Genomic DNA, 14,186 nt, shown 5'->3' on the forward strand with positions numbered 1-14,186 from the left:
CGCCCCTTCCCCTTTGTTCCCACCTCCCCTCCTGTCCCCTCCCCCTACTCTCTCCCTCCCCCCTCCCCTTCCCTTCCCTCTCCCCCCCCTTCCTCCTTCCCTTCCCTTCCTTTTGCAGCGCGATAAAGGTGCACAGTGTGACTTGTTTCTTCCCCAGAAAGGCGGGTTTGGGGCCAGTCACCTCCCAGGAAATGATGGGGATATTTCTGAGGTGGGCTCCAACCCCAAAGCCCTGCCCCTGCCCCTCTCCCTCCCCTGTCCTGGGGCTCTGGGCTGGACAATGGCAAAGAACCCTCACGCCCTCCCCTCACTTCTTACCCTTGGTCCCCTAAGCCTCCCCCACAGGCTGCCCAGTCCCTCTCCTCACAGACCCCACCTCCAAGCAGTGTGGCCCCCACTGCTGCAAGTCAAAGTGCCCTTGGGCTCCTCGGATCTTCTCCACAGTCCACCTTCAGAGCAGGCTGCGCCAGACAGAGGTAAGTGGGCACGAGGTTTCTAGTCTGCTTTCGTTATGATTTAGTGCGGTGGCCCTAACTGAGTTCTCATCCAGGGCCATCAGCTAATACTGTTGTTGTTTCATTATTATTAATATTTTCTAAAAGGATTGCCTAGCTTCTTATCTGCAAAACGAATGCAGCCATAACTTTCTCAAAAGGTTTTAGTGAGTAAAGTTAATACATATGTATATATACATGAATGACAGCGCCCGGCTTCTAAGTGCATATTATCATAGTGGTTTATGAAACATCCCTTCGTCGTACAAATCATTAACCCTAACTTATAGGTGATCGTGGGAGAGTTGCTCACTAAACACGCACACACAAAGCAGAAAACTCCTCTGGCTTTTGATTTATGACAGTCTCAGGAAGTATCTGCTTCAGGGTGCTATCTTCCACACCAAGGGGCAGAAATCTGCCAACATGAGGACTCTGGAGACCTTCCTGGTCAGCAGTCCTCGGAGGTCCCACTACAAACAGGCACAGCCCAGAGATGGAGGAGGAGTTCACTCACAATTATTGATTAGATTTAGATTTTTAGCGAATGTTCCAGACAGACTTACAAAGCTATTCAAGACTTGTCGCCTTGTACCATCAGCTCCTGGCTGTGGTCACGGCTCTGATGGTAGCCACTGAATGACAACAGCAGGCTGGGACTCAGTTTCCCCATCTATAGAATGGAGGGTGGAGGGAAGTTCAGGAGTTATGGTGCAGAGGCAGAGCCACCATCCCTATTTGGCTGCTTGGCCCCTGAGACAAGGTGCCTGGTCCAGGAAACACCAGGAAGGCAGTCCCATTGAGCACACTTTCACTAGGCACGGATGCGTGACTACAGTCTGGTTAAATCATGCCAGTCTCTGACAACATGGTCCCCATTCCAGTTCATGGTGCATTGACTGTGGGTGAGGACCAGGACGCTTGACGGGCCAGGCAAGCGGACCTGAGGTGGGGGCGGCGGATGGAAACTGGCCTCTTGCACCCCTCCACACATTGACTGTCAGGATTTTCAATGAGAGGAATAAGCTGGTAAGGTCCCACGGCTGCCACTTACCAGCTCCGTGACTTTTGCCTGCTTAAAAATTTCTCAGAGGGAATAGGAATACTTACACTTGGAGCGTGCTCTGAACATTGACGTTTGGAAAGACCTTGGTAAGAAGTTAGAGCCCGTGGCTTAACGGGAGAAAGAGGTGACCATTCTTACGAAAAGTATAGTGTTGCACACGCAGCGGTTCACAAGCACGGACTGGATATTAAGTTTTATTATTACTCTCTGACACTCTTGGGTCCGTAGGAAAGTGGGTCTTACGAGACAGTGAGGGTTCTCATTCTTAAAATTATAGAAAAGAATTCAAACTGGCTTTGAATTGGAAGAGTGAGCGATTCGAAGACACCTGCTAGAGGCCCCAGGTCAGGCCCCGCACACCCCCACTCTCCCTTCTCTTCTCCCGCTCATTTCCATTCTCTCCTCTCTCCTTTTCTGTCTTCCTCCTTTATCTTGGTCCCCTTTCCTCTCTTTCTTTTCCGTCTCCCTCTACAGTAGAGCACCATAGGGCCAGATATAGGATGAGGAAATGAGAGTGCTTCCTTTCCCTCAAGAGCCTTCCTGTCTCCTCAGGTCAAAGAGGGAATGACCTTGCGAGGAGGCAGCACGGGGTCGCCCGCGGTGGTCACTCGGAAAGAATACCCTCTGTCTCAGTCACAGTGAAGAACAAACTGTTATGGGGGCGGCAGTATATACCGCTACACCCAAAATCAGACCCGGACATTAGAATATAACTTCCGTGCGTATTATACAAAACTTTACTTTTTTTCCCCTCAAACGATTTTTAAGGTTATGGATATAATAGGATGCCCTGGCTTAGATTAGATTCTAAAATTTTGAAGATGGGACACCGTCCTGGTGATTAACATAACAATAAAAAATTTTTAAAAAGATGTAAGTCATTTCCAGACTCAAAGAGTAGACCAAATTGAACAATTTTAGGGCAGACTAAAGTTTGTTCTAGAAAATCTACTACATGGTAGTGCACATGTAGAGAACTTCTTATCCTGTCTTGGGGGAAAAATTTTAATTCATCAAAGCAACCCAAGTGAGTCCTGTGAGACAGAATGAGAAAGGACATGTTCAGCTTAGTTATGGGAATTAACTGGATGTAGAAGAAGAATTTCTACAGACTTTGTTGCTTCAATTGGAGAAATGTCACTTTTCCCTGTATGGGATTAGATTGTTGTAGTCCTGATTTCGTGTTCTTCTAGAGGCAGATAGCTTCTCACAAAAGCAATCGTGAGCTGAGATCTTGAGAGCCCCAGAGAAAAATCAGGACAATTAAGATTCACCTCATGCTGGAGAAAGAAGTAGGAAAGCAACACAGCAAAGCTGCATGGTGTTACTTCCAGCTGAGCACCAGAGCAGCAGGTCATGTGGTGTCTAAAGCCATAAATCAAGGCATTTTTAATTTTCAGTTATGCACCAGACCTAACCTTAAACCTAACCCAACAAGTGGGAGACACAATAGACTCCACGTCTCTTAAATAGAACCCGTCACGCATAACTACTTGGCCCCAACCCTCCCAACTTTCTTTCCTGTCTCGGCCATAATATGATTGAAATTGCCCCAGTTAGCACCATGACCCCTCAACAGTAGGACATTTCCTATTGGATCTGGTCGGAATAACCATCTCTTCTGTTCCAATTTCTCTTAGTCATTCAAAGGTTATGTTAAATGCATAGCCCTGTGAAGTTTCTTTGGACTCACCTGCTCTATAGAAGGCATACTTCCTCCTGTTTCCACGTTTCACATACTTTTGTCAAAGCACACCACATTTTGGAAAACAGTACAGCGTGGAATGAGGTAAGTGAGCCAAGCGGTTATTAGAACCCACTCTAGAGCAAAGTACTCACATTAAAATCTCGATTTCACTACTGGCTAGCAAAATGATTTTGAGCAATTTACTTAATCTCTTTAAACCTCAATTACCTCTTCATAAACATGCAGATAATCATAATAGCTGCTCCAAGAGCTGTGAAGACTAAATACAGCAAAGCATGTAAACATCTGAGCACGGTATTGAGCATAGGAACTATGCTCAATACCTATATCCACTATCATCACCAACATCACCATCATCATTCCCATGATGGTCATCATCATCATCATCCCCACTGGCGGCATCATCACCATCATCATCAAGATCAACATCTCTGTTGTTATCATCTGTGCTCCCAGGTCTAGTTTCACTTCTTAGATTTTGGAACTCCTTGAAAGCAGGCTTATGTTTCATTCATCTTTATGTCTAGCAATAACAGAAGATGTCCAGCCCGATAGACAAAAAAGTTATCTCCTTTTGGGGAATGCAGAGGTACTATAATTTTATTCCATTTTACAGATGAACAAATTGAGGCCAGAGGGTGAACTGACTTCCCTGAGGTCCACAACTTACCTACAACAGGGCTGGGCCCAGTAGGCAGGCCCCTCTCGTTACGCCACAGTTCCCCTCAGGCAGTGGCTTAAGAAAACAACAGGAAGTAAGAAAGCCCAGAACCCCAAAGCTTCCAGGAAGAAAAAATTTTTGACAACTGGGTTTCAACATTTCAGTGATAATTGGCTACAATAGAATCAAGATTTTTTTTTTCCCAGCAGAGAAATAAAATATACCAACAGACAGTGGCCAGATCACGTATGATAACTCTGTCCCACAACCTCTGCAGCACCCAGCTAGGAAGCCAAACCACCTCCATGGCAATCCTTCCAGAATAGTCAAGACTTGGGCAACAATTGTCAGCAAATCTGTTCTTTTTTTTTTTTTTCCCCTTACTTCTGCTCAAGACCAACCAAACATGCATTTAACCCAACCACACAAAAGGCCCATTTCTAGTTAACCTGCCAACTCCCCCGTGCCACCCAAAGCCAATCAGGACACATAAAGCTTTCCCATTCCTCTGCCTGCCTGTGAGTCTGCCAAAGAGAAATGATAGTGGCTGAACCTTTCGCTATAACAAGTTCTGGATAGATAGCCTCTGTTTGTTCTCATTTGGCTGGTCTTTGTTATTTTTTTGCATATTTGAGATGAGTAACACTTTACCAGGGCCAAACTAACAAGAAGATTAACGGGAGATGTAATGTAACAGAAATGGCAGGAGTTTACCTAATTATCTCCTGCACACCCAGGCTCTCACTCCCAGGGCTCAGCCCCTCCAGCCAAAGCCACCACAAAGTTTACTGTTGACCTCCCTGCCCCTAGTCCTTGGGGCAGTAGTGACAGGGAGGGGCCCTAACTAGGTGGTGAAGGAAAACCTACATAAATTCGTAGGTTGAGTACGTCTTGTTTTGTATGGTAACAAGTAGCTGCATGTAACTACAGACGTTTGGAACGTTGCTTGTAGGAAGTGAACTGTGCTGTAACATGCACACCAGATTTTAAAGACTTAATCTAAAAAACGTAAAATATCTCATTAATAATTTTATTTTAATTACATGTTTAAAACGTTTTCTTAAAATATATCATTAGAATTAATTTCAACTTTTCTTTTTTATCCTTTTAATATGTCTACGAGAAAATGAAAAATTTCTCTGTGGCTCACAATAATGTGTTTCTATCGGACAAGATGGTCTAGACCCCGGAGAGCGTAAATTCTGAACTTCTCAGCTGGCCATCCAGACTCACCATTCAGTGGGGTGAAGGAACCCAGGAGCAATTCCACCTGCCCAACCCCTAATCGCTCCATGTTCTCCAGACTTGAAACAAATCTCAGGCCCCCAACCTTGGCCTATACCAGTGGTTCTCATAGATTCCTTCTAGGACCAGCATATCCTGGGAACATTTCAGGATTGCAAAGGCTGGGACCCTGTCTCGGAGCTACTGAATCTGCAACCCCGTGAGCGGGCCTTCCAGGTGACTGTGATTCTCTCACACGGGCTTGGTCGGAAACGCCCTGGAGCAGGTATGATTTCACCCGGCCATTAGTAACCACCCTTCACCCCCTTTACTCCTGCTAACAGAAGCCCGGAGGTCTCCCGGGTGGTAAGCACCTCAGTTTGGGGGAGGCACTTCTCCCACCGAAGGGCATGGGGCAGCGTGAGTTTAGGCCGGTCTTGGACATCCTGTTCTCCTTCACCTGAGGCTGACTTTTCTCACCTGCTTTGAAGCTGAAACTAATGGTTGCCTGTTGGCTGGGTTCTGGTCGGGGGTACAAGGCAGCGAATGACGTCTCTTCTGTGATAGCTTTTTCTCTTTGGTGAATGTGAAGCCCCCCTTTTTTTGTCTGACCTTTTCGTTCCTTCTTGAGAAGCTTTTGCTTGAAGGCAGGTGCTCTGAGCCGCAATGGCCTCCTTACAACATCAAGGAAAAGGCCAAGTGGACAACAGAGGCTGACCCGGAGCCCTGGAACCGTCCAGCTTCTGCAACAGGCCTGGCACAACCCATCACCTGAGCACTTCTGCTGGGTAAGGTAATGACACGTCTTCTTCCTTAAGCCCTTGTTCCTGGGATGTTCTGTTTCTAGCAGCCGAGTACATTCAAAGTTATATAAATCTCAGGCCTTCTCCATCTACTGAAATTCTAGCCGCCTGTCAAGGCCCATGCCAATTTCACACTTTAGCTTTCCGTGAGACCCTACTATGGCTCCGTCACTGACAATGTTGAATTTTCCCGGAGCCTGTGATCCCAGAGAACAGAGACAGTTAAAGAACAGACACCCTCCACCCCTCTGTACCCCCTCCCACACCATTTGTGTTCCAGGAACCAGCTCACCGCAAAAAAACCACTTCCCCATATGACTTAGATAAGACTCATGATACCCTGTTTACCTGTGACAAAACCAGACACAGACCTCCAAGTTCCCATTACTTGCCCCATAAGTGATTCGTGACATGCATGTTCCCACTGATCATAAGAAACTGAGCTTTCTCTCCTTCCCCAGACCCTGAATTTGACCCACCCTCAGCCTGAGTCTCCCTTAAGGATCCTCTTGAGAAAGACTGGCCTCAGAGAAAAACTTCCCCTTCTAGACTCCTTTGCTTCTCCCTAAGAAAGAAAAGTTGTTTTTGTCTCATCCTTGAGAGGCTCGCAGATTTCATGGCTCCCCACGTTGCAACACTTCCCTCCCCACTCCTTGAAATAATCCTTTGGACTAGCCTCCCCTTACATAAATTGGGATTGTTATGTGTTGTTTTAATCTGATATGACCATCACCCCCACACACATACATACGCACTGCTATAGTGAGCCTCCAAGATGGCCCCATGGCCCCCACTTCCCAGTCCACGCACCCCTGTGTAATCCCCTACCCTGAGTATGGGCCGGACCTAGTGATGCACTTCAGTGACCGGAATACAACAGAATGCTGCTGTGTTTGATTCTAGGTTATAAAAAGACTGCAGCTTTCATTTGGGGCGCTCGTGCTTGGTCTCTCAGATTACTCACCTGGGGGGGAGCCAGCTGCCACGCCCTGAGGACACTGTGAAGGGTCCTGCCTACAGCCCTGTGATGAACTTGGAAGGGACCCCCATCCATCAAACCTTGAGATATGGCAGCCAGGGGCTTGAGGACTCCTTTGGGGGACACCCTGAGCCGGAGCCCCCCAACCGAGCCACACCCAGGCTCCCAGCCCTCAGAGACGGGAAGGATTGTTTCTTTTTCTCTTTTCCTCAGAGAAAAATCAGGCTGTTATTTCCGTTTTCTCTGCTGTTTGGAACCTACTGTGCATCTATTCCCTTAGTAAATGCCCTTATTTAAAAATAAATATCTAGGGGCGCCTGGGTGGCTCAGTCGGTTGAGCGACTGCCTTCTGCTCAGGTCATGATCCTGGAGTCCCGCGTCGGGCTCCCTGCTCGGCGGGGAGTCTGCTTCTCCCTCTGACCCTCCCCCCCTCATGCTCTCTCTCTCACTCATTCTCTCTCTCAAATAAAGAAATAAAATCTTAAAAAAATATAAAAATAAATATCTAAATATATTTTCATTAAACTTCAGTTATTATTATTTCTATACGTTGATTTCTATCCTCCTAAAAACATTTGTACACTTTACTTTCTCACTGAACACCCTTCCCCCACCTCTGAATTCATTGTTTTTCATTTACTTTTATTTTTAAACCTAACTTATAGTGTACAGCGTCCTAAATGCCCTCATGTAAAATATTTTTGTACTGTTCCATAGAAATAGCTTAATTGGAATGGGCAATTTTTACATATATTCCTGATTTCTCTGGCCCTCCCTCTTGGCTTTGGTGATCTTCATTTCTTTACTGTTTGTTTGTTTTTTAATGAGAAGTTTGCTTTACTAAAGAGGAGATCATTTTGATCTAGTCTAGCTCATTCTAATGTAACTTTATAGTACCCGTGGTTTCTTCTTCTAAAAAGTCAACAAACATATTTATCCTCTTGTTAGCAAGAATATGTTCATATTAGTGGGTTGTTTTTTTTTTTTTTTTTGCTCGTTAAGGCATATTTAAGCCCTTGATACAGCGTACCTTTTTCAGCTTGCTGTTTGTCTTAATAATAGCCATACTTTTTAGATTATAGATACATTTCCTCTCATTTGATACTTGTCCTAAGCCCGGGAGGAAAATAAGAAAATTGTTGTATTATTCCCAGCTTTCGGAGGAGGGAACTGGGGCTCAAAGCAATGAGGCAACAGAGGTAAGGTCCCAGGGCCAGGAGGAGGTAGGGTCCAGGCATTTCCACAAAGCCTTGTCTTCTGTCTACTCAGCACTCAGGGATTTTCATGCCCATACCCCTGGGAAACTGAGCCATGCACATTCTCATTCCTTCATTGGTTTTTACATTTGTTTTTCTGGCCCATTTGGGGTGGGAGGATTTCTCTCCCTCCCTCTCTACTTCTGTTTCTCACTCCTCCTCCCTTGCCCCCCCCCCCCCCGTCCCCTTGAACTGCAGGTGTAAGTCCCCTTAGGAGCATCCAGACTTTCTCTTTGATGGTGTGTATAGCAGAGATCGCTGTGCCCTGGCCCAGCTCCTGCCCCTTCTGCTGGGCTTTTCTCCTCCCTCTTCCTTAGTAGGCCCCCACATGCTTAAGGAAGATACGAGCTCAGATAGTACGCTCACGGCACTTTTATTCGGCTTAATCCCCTGAACACCAGGGGAGTGTGTACAGGCGTTGAACTTGCCTTTCAAAGATGCTTTTGGTGCCCCAGGTGGCATTTCCTCCGACCCTCTGATTTCAACCACACCTGTAGAGATTTGTGAATAGCCACACTTGCTTTGAGTCTTCCCCTCGTTTGCCTTAGGGACTTCTCTGAAGCCCGGGGAATTCACTCAGTGTCTCTACAAAAGTGCTGTCAGGAAGTGTCTGTTGCTGGTCTTTTCATCATTGATTTTTAAGTGTCCTTTTGTACTGTGGATTTAAGACATTTATCAGGTACGCGTTGCAAGAATTTTTTCCTAGTCTGCAGCTTACCTACGAATTAAAGATGTCATTTGATGGTCATACTGAAACAATTGGTTGGGGTCCAATATTTCTCTTTATTTTCTTTCAGGATTAGTACTTTTGTGTCCTAAGAATTCTTGGCCAAATGGTCACGTATGTCTATATCCAGCTCAAGGTTGCATGTAAGTGGTGAGAATGGCCTTCTCCTTTGCCTGGTACCCAGTGCTAGAAAGGAATCATTCACTATTTTACAATTAAGTATGATAATAGCTGTAGATTCTCATAGATGCCCATTATTAGATTGGGTGTGTTATCTTCTATTTCTGTTTAGTGTGGATTATGATCATGAATAGTTATTAAATCATATCAAGGAATTTTTAGCCTTCCATTAAAATGATCATATGATTCTTTTTTTTTTTTTTTGTGGAGGCATAATTGATTGACACTCTTAATGTGGTGAGTTTTGTTGGACGATTCTCAAATGCTAAACCCACCTTACCTTCCTGAGACAAACCTCACTTGGTCACTTTGAGAAAGGATCACTCTATGATTTACACCTTGGCCACCAGCTTTTCCAGTCCCTTCGTCCTACCTGCATCTCTCTCCTGCTTCTTCCTCCAAGCTTCAGCCACCTGCCACCCATGTTCAGGGAAGCCCCTTGTGTGCTCGGGGTAATCTCTCTCACTCTCCTGCCCTGCCTCCATCCAAACACAAGCATTTGTACTTGGGAAAGGCTCCATCCAACTTGGAAGATCTCTCTCATCTCTCCCACCTGCCTTCAGCATTCTACTGTACGTACTTGGTGAGGGTCCTGGGGCAACATGGTGGCAGGTGACCATAGCTAGCTTTACGATGGGGCACCGAGGAATTCCAGTCCATCGCGTGAGCTCACATGCGGCCATTCAATGTCTATCAAAACGTGTGCGGATGCCTCCTTGTCACCTTCTATGTCACATTCACTCTTCCTTCTGCCATGCCCCCAGGGATGAAACCAGGAAGAGTTCATCCCTTTCCAGCATTTTATTTCTTTCTGCCTATATAGACGTGTGACTTTTTACAAAATTATGATCATTTATTTTATTCAGCTTGTTCTTGCTTTTTGGGATGTGGGAACAGTTCTTGAGACTTTATACATCTTAACTGAAAGGGATGATCACATCCTTGTCTTCCATTTTTACTTCCCTTAAATTCAGGAATAGTATGTACCTGTATTTAACCAATACCTCAGAAAATTCATCTTGGTCATACTTGCAGAGATTTAGAAAATGAATAGTCCGGATTTGTCATGTGCGACTTGTTTTATTGAGTCATCAAGAGTAACATGGATTAGTAAAAATGAATAGATCCTTAGAAGCCAACAGGACATAACCCCCCCCCTCATATTTTAAAGTATAGAAAACTGGCCCAAAGGGGACAGAGGACCAGCCCAAGGTTAGTTATAGAGTCAGGATTCTGACTTACCATACATTTATCTTTCCACTTTTGAAGTGCCTGCCTCTTGGAGCTTCAGTTCCCTCCCCAGTAAAATAAGGGGGTTGGATTAGATTAAAGGCTGGTGCCTCTCAGCACCATGATTCTATTTTTTCCTTTCATCCTGCCTGCTGGAGCTTTCAAGAATATCAAGGACATGATCCGTGTTACATCATTGGAGGACCTTTTCTATTTATGCGTAAAGGTCTGTCAGACCATGTCTGGATCACAATTCCGGGAGAAAGAATAGCTTAGTGTTAAAAAAGAAATAATAACCACAATGAAACAATTTTTAAATTTATCCTCACCAGGTCCAAATATGCTCATGTAAAATATTTATTAGGCATTGTCCAATGTAATAAAAACACCACAGTTTCCTTGTTCTTCCATTCCCAGAGATGACCACCATAGAGAGTTTAATAGACAGTTCTCACTGTCTGTTCTCTCCAGATCTCTAGGGGCTCACATTAGATCTAGGCTTTTATCCCTCACACAGGTATTTGTTGATTTCCTACTGTGGCTAGAATACTCTGCCAGATACCAGGGTACAGCAATAACAAGGCAGGCACGGTCTCTCTACTCTCACGGACTTTACATGTCAGGGATGGAAGCAGACAAGCAGTAAACAGAGGAATGAAAGTGGCCCGCAGGTAGAAATGGCAGAGTGACTGGGAAGAGGGCTGCCCTGGAGAGGATGATCAGAGCATGTCTCTTTCACAAACGGAGATCCAAGTAACACAAAAGAATCAGGCATTGTAATGCATTAGGTTGGAGTGAGCTGGGGACAAAATGCAAAGGCCCAGAAGAGGATCCAGCTTGGCGCATTGGGCCTCTCTCTGGGAGCATGGCTGGGGTGTGCAGAGAGGGGAGTGTGGAACGAGATGCAGTGAAGAGCCGGCTTCCACGCCACACAGAGCCTCGGCAAGGGAACGCAGGGTATAGGCTGAGGGCAGTGCACAGTCGCTGGGAGGTTTTAAGAAAAGACTTCAGAGTCTAATTCATAATTTAAAATTGGATAAACAGAGGCACACATGTATAATTCATGCTTATGCTAAAATAGATATATATTTGTATATATATGCACATTTTTATTGAGGAGATAGTCCCTCATCGTTCAAGAAGGATGGGGTTTTTCTGTGTATCCTCTGACATGTCTTTCAGGTAAGCTGTTCCAAACATCTTCACTTGTCAGGTTCTAGAGATTGCACACAGTTCTTTTTGACAGCACTGCTCACATTTTAATCATCTCCTCTTTAAGGGGACTTCATGTTGAGGAAGCCGACACATCACCCTGACAACCATGATGCCTGGGCTCCTGACTGGCTTCTTCCATGAACTCTCTGTCTCATCATAGGTAAGTCCCTTCCCCTCTCTGTGCCTGTCTCCACATCTCAGAGTCCTTTGGCTTTCATGGCCTGTGACTTTAAGTAAAAATCTGACATAAGCAAGACAACTTGGGGGAGGGGGATAATCAGCTTTGACCTCAGCTCCTGAGCCCTGAAATGCTGCCAAGTCTTTTTCCCAGAAGACAAAATTGAAACAATTAATGTAATGAGAATACTGATCTCAGAGAGGGCATCTTCAGAAAGATAAGGAGAATAACTAAATAACACTCCAGTTATAGATTCAAAGTAGGTAATTTGGTCCAACTCCCGTTTGAGAGTTTGATGATCCTCAACATCGCCACCTAGTGGTCATTCTGGCTTTGGCTTGATGATGTCCCGTGGAGGAAGCCCGCCCTCTGAAAGAAATGTGCCTTCTCCTCTGGCAGGCTCAAGATCAGCCCCCCACCATGTTAAAGAAGATTTTTTGTTCTAGATGCTTCCACACCCATAACTTCTGTTGGAGGCTTCTGAGGCTGCAATCCCTGCACTGGGGTGTTCTTGATCTTTACAGTGTGTCCCCTGCAACTGAGTCCCAGCGGCCTGGCCAAGAGAGAGCCCTTCCCGGGGACCGTCAGGCTCGGGCTGGTCATAGGCCAGTGGTGCTCACTGGTAGAAGGGCACTGCACACAGGGTAATCGCGACTAGTTGAAACAGATTCCTTCTTTGAGGAATTCAGCATGGAGGTGTAAAGAGACCATGAGTGTAGGGGCAGCGGATCCCCTGCCAGGATGGAGTGTTTGCACTCCTAATACCAGTCACCTTGCCACTGAGATCTGGGGTGAGTTTGCAATCCCTCCCTAAGCTCTAAGGGTGTTTAAGCAAGAAAGATCAAGTCCATTCTCCTTGCTCTGTTGACTAGCCTAGGTCGATAGATGCCCAGTATTCTCCTAGCCACAGGGAGTGCCTTGCAAACTCAGGATTTTGTAGGGAATTCTGAGAAACAGGCTTCATTCTATGGTTTGAAAATAAAGGCTTGGAACTGGACCTTCTACCATCTTTCCGCACCGCATGAAAAGGCAGTTCGAGAAGGAAGCAGATGTGCAGAGCTGGGCAGAGCAGGGAGGCTTGCAGAGAGATAGGGTGGATCGATAGAGCTGTCCTGGATCCCACTCTCTGATCACCTGAGCTGGTTTGATTGGAGATCTCCGTTACCCATGGAAAAACGGGTGTGTCCTCTCAAAGACACAGAGGTGGTGTGCATGTGCTGTATCACGGTCAGACCCAGCATCCCTGAGTCCTCTCTGTGTGGGGCTTGATGATCGAGGCCAGAGCTGAGAGCTAACTCGGGTCCTGAGCATTCTGGGCCCTCGAAGTCGACACATCTTCCACCTTCCTAGGTGGGTTTTTTCCACAGCCTCTTATGGTTACCTTATTTCACAACATACATCTGATAACATCTCCTGCCTGACTCCTGCTTAAAACCTTTTGTTTGGTTTTCAGCGGTTCTAAAATACAGAACAAAATTTCTCCTATGGTCTATAAAGACCTAGGAGAAGCTCACTCTCAGGTCTTCCTTCTTTTTTTAAGATTTTATTTATTTGTGAGAGAGAGAATGAGAGACAGAGAGCACGAGAGGGAGGAGGGTCAGAAAGAGAAGCCGACCCCCCGCCGAGCAGGGAGCCCGATGCGGGACTCGATCCCGGGACTCCAGGATCATGACCTGAGCCGAAGGCAGTCGTCCAACCAACTGAGCCACCCAGGCGCCCCTCTCAGGTCTTCTTGACCTGTTACTTCCTTCTAGAAGCTAAGTACTCTGCCCCCCCCTTCCTACCTCACCTGTCACCAGCTCCTCCTGTGTCCTATTCTGCCAGCGGGCATGTGTGGTGAGCCCACGAGTACAAACACCAGATCTGCTTTTGCTCATGGTTGCCTTCAGTTCCCGGCACAGAACAGCGGGCAGGAAATGAATGAATGAATGAATGAATGAATGAATGAATGAACAAATGAATGAATACATATTTTTCTGCCATTAGCTGAAGGGGTTAGTTCTTGCCAAACTGACTGTCTACAATTAACCCTTCCTGAAAACCATCCAATGATATGAAATCCAATTCGAGAAGTTTTCTAGATGTTGCATGCTATCAGAAAACATGGGAAGGGAACGTCTCTTCAGTATGTCAGAGCAGGCTCTCCTGCTCAGTGATGCCTTGGGAACATGCAAATCACGCAATTAGAGTTATCTGTTGTGCTGGGTTGAGGGAGAGACTGTGGCTGCCCTATTCCTCTAGAATTTAAGAAATGACTTCAGGGGCAGGGAGTGGCTTTTATAAAATGCATTCCTGGGGTGCCTGGGCGGCTCCGTCAGTTAACCATCCGACTCCTGGTTTCAGCTCAGATGGTGATCTCCAAGTCCAGGGATCAAGCCCTGAGTCGGGCTCTGAGCTCAGAAGGGAGTCTGCTTCTCCCTCTCCCTCTGCTCCTGCTCGTGCTCACTCTCTCTCTCAAGAATAAA

The 14,186-nt window shown here is 46.0% G+C and overlaps 1 long non-coding RNA gene across 1 annotated transcript; it reads left to right on the forward strand.

Moving 5' to 3' along the window:
* The first annotated feature begins 284 nt into the window (after positions 1–284).
* LOC114211168 (uncharacterized) lies at positions 285–4,357 on the forward strand. The gene is made up of 4 exons (XR_003609677.2): positions 285–476; positions 2,113–2,278; positions 3,201–3,349; positions 3,494–4,357. It is a non-coding gene; the product is annotated as an uncharacterized LOC114211168 (long non-coding RNA).
* The last annotated feature ends 9,829 nt before the right edge of the window (positions 4,358–14,186 follow it).

Source organism: Eumetopias jubatus, unplaced genomic scaffold (genome assembly GCF_037043125.1).
Source record: "Eumetopias jubatus isolate StellerSeaLion01/CBP00866 unplaced genomic scaffold, mEumJub1_p1.0 scaffold_4, whole genome shotgun sequence".
Taxonomy (NCBI): Eukaryota; Metazoa; Chordata; class Mammalia; order Carnivora; family Otariidae; genus Eumetopias; species Eumetopias jubatus.